Here is an 8,920-nt window from a genome sequence, read left to right as displayed (position 1 = left end):
TTCCGTTTTCTCACACCCTCTCCAGCATTTGTTGTTTGTAGATTTTCTGATGAAGCCCATTCTAACTGGTGTGAGATGATACCTCATTGTAGTTTTGATTTGCATTTCTCTAATGATTAATGATGTTGAGCATTCTTTCATGTGTTTGTTGGCAGTCTGTATATCTTTTTTGGAGAAATGTCTATTTAGGTCTTCTGCCCATTTTTTGATTGGGTTGTTTGTTTTTTTAACATTGAGCTGCTTGAGCTGTTTATATATTTTGGAGATTAATCCTTTGTTCGTTGATTCGTTTCCTGCACTTTAAGTCCTTTCCTACCATTTCCTTTATTTTCCCGTGTCCTCGTTACTCGAGTATCCAAGAGAAAAGTGCTGCAGAAACTCAAGTGAAAATAACCCATGTTTCACATGTGTACCCTTCCAGAAATGGTGTTTAAGGAAAATTGTGGGGATACAGTAACATTTAACCCAAAGCAAGAGGTCACACTAATGGAGCATCTGTGAAAAAGTTAGTTTTTTAACCACAGAAGTTCCTGGTGTCTTATGGTTCATGTCATATAATACTGCCTGATCTTACCAACATTGTCATGGCTTAAAGCTGGCCCTGTTTCAAGTTCAATAATTGGGTCAAGGTTGAATTCCAGATTGTATTTCTCCCCTTCGATAATGCCATTTTTATATGCTCCAAAAACTTACTTCATCAAAGGCAGAAAAGAATGTTCTACCTGACAGTACTTGCTGCTAGATTTCCTTTGCCCTTAGTTTTTAGGAGAGTTGTAAATTATGAAGTGTTACTGTTGGACTGAAGTTAGATTGAATAGAAAGTAAAGAGAGTAAGACCTACAGTGACATGATGAGAAAAAAAATCAAATCTCTAATATTCCCAATTTGGAAAAACTGATGAAGTGAAAACTCTTGCTGGCTTCACAGAGGCTCTCACTAAGAAACGATTTTCTCTGAGGTGTTTTATGTCCTTTCAAACATCCAGAAAGTCATGTAGCTTTGGGCTTCTATTCCAAATGTTGAGAAAATAAAGTTTTGTACATAGGAAACTATTGAGCTGGTCAGAAGATCATTGTGTTACAGATATTTTAAAAAGCTATTACCCAGAAAGGAGCAAAATATGCTTTTTAATGAATCAAATTATCCGAGAAGTGTTCATCACAGCTGTTTGATAACTTCGATCATGCTGTGTCCAGGTTTCCTTTCGCAATTAGAAGTGCAAGAAGAAAACACAGCTCTCCCACATTGCAGGGAATGTTTCAGAGGACAATAAAGGGCTGCTCCCCTATATCCTCAGTCGACAGACAGGAGAAAATTGGTCTACTAGAAACTGATAGTAGGCCTTAGGAGACAAGAATGGTGGTGGTAGATGTGTTAAACAGTGATTTTTGGCTCTGATGTTTCTAGAGGACAAAGAGGATGGAGAGGAATTTTTTTCCTTTACCTTGTTCCCAAAGACCCCACGTTGTGAAAAATCTTATCTATAAAAACAAGACAAAACACAGAACACATCCTGTTAATCATGTAGACGTTCATGTAAGGAAAGCAGCTAGGCGGTCAGAATTAGGGAAACAAGGGTTTGGTGTCCTTCTTTCTGTTCTTGGGACCTTTGTACTTTCATTCTTCCTGCTCTCTCCCCAGACATCCACATAGCTCATTCCCTTACTGCTTTGGGTCTGGTTCAAATGTCCCCTTTCCAGAGACACCATCTGTATAAAATACTACCATATTCACCAGGACACCTCTCCCTCCATCAGCATCTTGTTTCCTCCTTATTCCACTTTACATTTCTTTACAGCATTTATCACCACCAGATGTATGAGTTTGTTGGTTTATTTTCTGCCTCCCTCAATTAGAATTTAAGCTCCATGAGGACTTGACAAGGCAAGTCCTTGTCACTTTTCTTGACTGTTAAATCCCTAGAGCCCACAGCAGGGTGTGGTGTATTGTAGGGACATCACATGACATGTCTGTGGAATGGAGTGGGTGAGTTGTTCAAAAATCATCAATGCTGTATGATACCAATCTCTCCACTGTTCACTACATTCAGTTTTAACTCTTTTCCTTGAGACTCAAGGCATAAAGTAATCTTCCAAACCATTTTCCTAGCATTATTTCAAATTCATTTTCTGTCTTTATTCTACAGTTAGCTAAACTGGACCATTGTATTTATTTTTTCCAAATATACCCTATGTTATAGTGGAAAGATACTAGTTTAGACTGTAGACATATTTATAACCTCATTCTGCCTAGCTGAGCCTTGTTTCTTTGACAGAAAACATATCAAGGCAGAGTTATATAAAGCTACCTAAAGAACAGTGGTCTTTGTGAATTAATGATCGTTCTTTAGTTGTTTCTGTTGACAATACTTAGTCTGGAGGTACAGTACACTTCCTATAACACAGCAGGAAGGTCTCTGGCCTCCAAAGAAAGTGCTGCAACAGATAACCTATAATTTCATCTACATGTATAAGAGGATGGGAAATAAAAAGGAAGTCTCCTTTCTCTGCTATTATGCTCAGCTATGGTGGTTCCATGTCACAGTCTACTTGTTTCCTCCACTGCCCAGATCTGTCATTTCCTGTGGGTCACCTGGAAGACCAGTCAAAAAATCTGCTGGAGTCAACAATTCCCTTTAAAATGTGAGGAGGGTGCTCTGTTATTCTCATACCCACAGAGCTGTCTATCATTCCTCTACCCATTTGCCTGTGGGCCCAGGATGTAAATGCATGATTTTGAGGCTGGAGTTTCTACCACCACTGCTGTTTCCGGCTTGATGCCACTGCTAGAGTTTTAGCTCGTTTCTGTAGGTCCAGGGGCAGCTCACCCTCAACAGAAGAGTCACACCCAGAATCTGCTCCAGTCCAGGGTTCTCAAGGACTGCTTGAATTCTTCCTTGGCGTGACTGACAATGAGAATGGTAACTGGCTTCCCCAAGACACCTCCCTGTCCCGCCGTGACTCATCACAGGTAGGGCAAAGCAACAGTCTCCAGCATCTTTACCTTTTTCCATGGTACTGTGGTTGACATTTGCCCACAGTGCCATTATGATAAGTAAAATGACAGAATCTGGAGCTAGAGCTGGTCTTGTTAGAAAGATGATGAATTTGGTCTGGAAACCTTGAACCTTAAGACCTCCTGTCATTCGGTCCACTCTTCCAGCGAGATGGCACCCAACATGTGATTCCATCTACCACCTCTGTCTGTCTACCTGTGCCCTTATTGTGGGCTGTATATTGGACTCATCAGGATAGGGCCAAGGCAAGGACATTTTCTAACGCTTCTGGATAATTCTAACCCATAGTTGCAGTTGAGAAACATTGTCCAATGAGATAATGATTCCCAGATTTCTTTCTCTGGCCCATATTCCTCTACTGAACTTTTGAACCCATTGAAAACTGCTTGGGTGCCTCCAGTTGGATAAAAATAATGACAATGAATAATATTATTAGTTCACTTTTACATATCAGGCCCTGTTTTATGAACTTTTATATATTAACTCAGTTAGCATGGATAATATCTCTATGGCTCAAGCACTATTATAATCATGCCCTTTCCTTTTATAGGAAATCTGCTTTCTTAACCACTATTCTGTGCTGTCCCTCCTTTCCAAATGAACCAAAGGGGCAGATAAACTCAGCATATGTAGATCGCATCAACTTTTTTTTCCTCTCCTAATCAGTACTAACTTTACTCCTCCTGTCCTAAGAGAAGGTATGATTTGATCACAGAAGCGCTTGCTACCAGAGAGATCACAGTCTGTGTGATCAGTTCTATAAAAGACCTATGGATAAATAACTAGCAAAGTTACTGAGTATAGGCTGGTTTATGATGGTACAAATAACCCTTGGTGGTCAGAAGATTTCATTGAAATGAAGTGTATCATTTAAAATTCTCTCTAGAGAGGCAGTTGAGCTAAATTCATGTCTGAGTTTAGTCAGATCTTCTTTTGTGATTGTGAGCTTGTTTCACTATTCTGAAGCCTTATACATAGGGAAAAATAAATTGTCTAGCCTTTTTTCTGTAACTCAAGGAATCACCAGTCACATTCAGCCGGTTTAGCAGGATGGGTTACATCAGTCACAGGGCGTTTTGCAAGATGTACTCAGTAAGGAACTGAAGGAGCTTCATTTGACTTTTGAATATTTATGTGATAGAGAAGAAATACATATGAAGTCTCTGGTTTAGTTAACTTTATTTAGCAAAAACTTTGGCTACATGGAATGTTAAAGTAAATAAAATTCCACATAATTCTACCTCTTCAGTTTGTATAAACCTAAAGAGACATCCCAGTATTTTTTGTGAATATTTTATAATTACTTTTGTCTATTTTATATAGGTATGTGTAATTATATTCCACCTGTTTGCTTCTCTCAGCCTATTATTCATCACATTACTTAAGTGGTGACCTTGCTTACATTTTACAAAGTGATCCTGACTCCTGTACAGTGGAATAGAGAAATCCAAAATAACTGTTTAGGAACCAGAGATATGTCCCAAACTGGAACACTGTCCCTGAGATTCATTTGATTTTGGATATATATTAGCATTGAAAACGTGTGTTAGAATAATTGCCTTCATGTCAATGCTCTTTCATAGGCCAAACACACCTGATGTTTATAAAAATATTCTCCAAATTCATTTAAGGCCACCTGGACAGGTTCTGGCTATGAACATTTTATGTGGTGCAGCAGACTTCTTTGTGATTTGTTAATGCACGTGTTCTGTATTTCCAAGCATTTCTGTTTTCCGTGAGTCTTTTCAGAAACCTCAACCACATTTCATTTCTAGTGCTAGTATGTCCTGAACCACTTCTAAATAATCTTCTCATCTTTAAATATCACCTTGATCTTGTTGAAGTTAAATTTAATACAGAAGTATATCGTGTAGGAACTAATTTCTGACAGATACTTGGATAGCGGGGAAACCATTTCTCCTGTGCCTGTTGGAGGGGAAGAGATTGTGCAGGAGGAATTTGCATACAGGTTGTGAAGATTTTTATAGTGCTTCACTATACATCTGAAAATTCATATAAAATAAATGGACTCTCCTGAAAATTTCCCAAGAAATTTAACAGGTGCTGTTTGAGTTTGGAGTCCGATTGAACTCAGGATAAAAAAATGTGACATTATGATGAAGCACATGCATTCTGCAGCCCCATGGCCTGGATTTGGACCCCAGCTGGACTACTTATTACCTATATGATCTTAGGTCATTTATCTCTCTGAGCATCAGTTTCTTCATCTGTAAAATGGGCACTATTCCATTTTACAGATTTTATAGACATCTATTTTATAGACTTACTCTTTGGCTGGAAGAAGTGAATATTTATAAAGTACTTACCTTTGTAAAATTTAGAAAGAAAAAACTTTAAAATTCTCTTCATTGTGGCTGCAATCTGTGTGCTTAAAAATTCATGCATGTTTCTATGACAGTATATTTCTGATGAGACCCCTTTGCTTACGGCAGAAGGAAACCAAAACTTCAAACAAGAGAAAGGGAGACTATAGAAAAAGTCCAAGACTTTGTTTGTATTTGTGTTTTTAAACTTTTGCAGTCACTTGACATGGAATAGATCAGTGTGGGTAACAAATCACTGGTTTTATAGGTATGAAGGAAATTGAGTGTTCTAAGTTAACAAATCAGAATTTTTTCATAATTCTCTTATTTAGCACAAAACTAAATTTCACAGGACCTCTGTGAGATTGTTTCTTTCAAACAACCAGGGTTAAATCAAAATGTATATTGTTTATTGAATAAAACTAAAAGAATATTTTTGGTTGGATTGGAGTGTATCCATATAAAACTCACTAAAGAAAATGCAGCCAATTAACAGGATAAGAGTGCACTTAGATCATCTCATTAATTTTAGTGTGGAAGTAAGTTTCAAATTTAGAGAAGAATATTCTCTTTAAATATTAACTCTACTTTTGCAAAATGAATTCATGAACTGGTTCTCATATGGACCAAATGTTGTATTCAATTTGGGGCGGGGTTTTGTCCACAGGGGTCTGTTATACTATACAAAAAGCAAAGCTATTTATGTTTTAACTTCTCAAAGTCACAACTAATGTCAATTAATGTCTTCAAAGACATTAATTGAATGTAGGAATTGAGAATGAGAAGACCTAAAGATGGTTTCCAGTTTGTGGCTTGGGCAATTGGGTGAATGATGGTGACATTTCACAAGAATAGGAAACGGAATATTGGGGAAACATGATGAGTTCAGCATCAGATACACAGCATTTGAGGTTCTTGTACCACATCTGATTAGAGATACCAAGTAAGCAGCTGAACAGAAGGGGTGTAGCTCTGGAGATATATGAGCTAGGGATGTTGATTAGCCATTATCCATGTATAAATGGTACCTGAAACCACGTGTGTGGATAGGACTGTCTGGGAGGATTGTACAGGGTGACTAGAAGATCAAGTCTTGGGCACAGTCCTGAGGAACTTGGGGAAAGGCTAACTGAGGAGCTAGCAAAGCAAACTTAAAAGGGAGTGGTTAGAGATGTCGTATAACATTGTGAAAATCAAAGAAGTAAGCAAGGATGAAGTTGTCACAGTGTCAAAAACATCCATTTATTATTAAAAAAAAAAGAAAAAAATACAATGCAGGGCCTAAATGAAATATCTTCACGATAATACATTCAAAATAATACAAGATAATAACATCAGATGATAATTAAATTAATCACAACTTTAAACCCCTCTCATTTTCTAGACATATGTTAAACTTTGCAGGAAAGAAGAAGTGGTTCAATAAGACGGAAAAGAATTCATGAATTTAGGGAGTGTTGTAATTGAACACTTATAACCATCTTTTCCTCTTATAGATGGAAAGCTAAGGCCCAGAAGGGGAAGTGATTTGCCTAAAGTCAGACAAAATGGAAAAGCAGGCCAAGAGTTAAGGATTTCTGACTCTCAATATTTGTTTGGAGAAAAAACTCATTAAAGCCAAAATCGTTTATAATACTGAAGGTGCATTAACATTACTCAGACAGTAATGATGACATGGAGTGCATAAGAAAAACCAGTGGCCTATAAAAGAGAAGTAATAAGCAACTGATGATATCCCAGCGGAAATGGAGAAAGGAATTTGTTACCTGTCTGGGAGTGAGTGAAGTATTATAAGGTCTGTCTAGAGGTAGAATGATGACCTTCTGTTCCCCTTTTGTCATGCTCTGCTCATAATCTTTCTGAGCGTTAATTCTAAGTATTGGTTGTACTCAACGTAAGATAAACAGAGGTGAGCTTCAGGTATTATCTATACCTATAATTGAAGATGGGCTACACTGATAAACAAGGTAATGAAAGAAATACAGTCAAATAAATACACTTTGCAAGGTGATTATTTAATATTATATCTGAGGAAAAATTTTGTTGAAGGGTAATGAGTGCCAAGGAGGATCATAGAAATTGCATGTTTAGATTTATGAAATTGAAGAGGAATCATTACTGCTTTTGCAAAGCAACAAAAAGTTTCATTGTGTCATCTCAGGAAGCAAAATTCATCAAAAAATCCACCTAGCTCTGGAGCAGGAAGCACTGAAAGTTTGAGGAAATGTCTTAAAGGGTATTCCCTGGCATTTAACAGAAGAGTGTGTGTGTACACAAGCCTCCACTCTATATGAACATTATGCATCAAAAATTTTGACTTAGTACTTCATACTCGTAGATATTAGCTATTAAAATGTGGTCTCTAAATTTTTTGATAGTGTACCTCATTAATAAGACATTTAGGGGAGTCCAGGGAGGTTGACCTCCAAGCACTGTATCACCTAGCCTGCCATTCAGTTGGCTTCTCTTTCTCCCAATGGGAGTGTCTAGTTAATTTAAACCTAGATTCTATGGTCAGTAAGTGCGGGAGGCTGGAACTTCCTGGTATAGTAAGTCCCCGACACACACACCTTCAAGTTGGGAACTTTCAAAGATGCAAACCTGCATCTTTGAATGTTCAGAGACCAGAACCTGTGCCATCAGCGTCAGGCGTGAGTGAAATGGCAGCTGGCCCTCCATCTCCTATCGCTGACAATCCTTCAGCTCTACCATCTCCCACCTCCTCTCCCTCCTCCAGTCAGTAACTCTTCTTGCCTGTTCGCTCGATGCCAGCCCCTGGATGCCAGCTGTTGTACTGTACTACTGTACTTTTCACGGTACTGTACTGTAAGATTTAAAATGTTTTATTTTTTGTGTTTGTTTTTTATGTATTATTTGTGTGAAAAGTATTATAAACCTATTACAGTACAGTACTATACAGCCGATTGTATTAGTTGGGTACCTAGGCTAACTTTGTTGAACTTACGAACAAATTGGACTTACAAACATGCTCTTGGAATGGAACTTGTTCGTATGTAGGGGACTTACCGTATACTATAAAACAAAAAGGATGCAAATGAACTTATTTACAAAATAGAAGTAGAGTCACAGATGTAGAAAACAAACTTACGGTTACCAGGGGTTGAGGGGAGGGATACATTGGGAGACTGGGACTGAAATATACATACTACAATATATAAAATAGATAACTAATAAGAACCTACTGTATAGCACAGGGAACTCTACTTAATAATCTGTAATGGCCTATATGGGAAAAGAATCTAAAAAAGAGTGTATATATGTATATGTATAACTGATTCACTTTGCTGTACACCTGAAACGGACACAACATTGTAAATGAACTATACTCTGATAAAAATTAAAAAAAAAACAAACAACCAGAAACCACCCCCCAGAAAAACTAACAACAACCTGTAGCCCTGAGGCTGAATATGGCACCTTACCTACCAACAGAATTTCATAGCAATGCGGCCACGTCCACTCAGTACTTGCTGTCTATGGCTGCTTCATTCTTCAATGGCAGAGTTGAGTAGTTGCCAAAGAGAATATGGTGCACGAGATGAAATATTTACTATCTGAC

This window comes from Globicephala melas, chromosome 9 (genome assembly GCF_963455315.2).
Source record: "Globicephala melas chromosome 9, mGloMel1.2, whole genome shotgun sequence".
Lineage (NCBI taxonomy): Eukaryota > Metazoa > Chordata > Mammalia > Artiodactyla > Delphinidae > Globicephala > Globicephala melas.
This window is presented reverse-complemented; position numbering follows the sequence as displayed.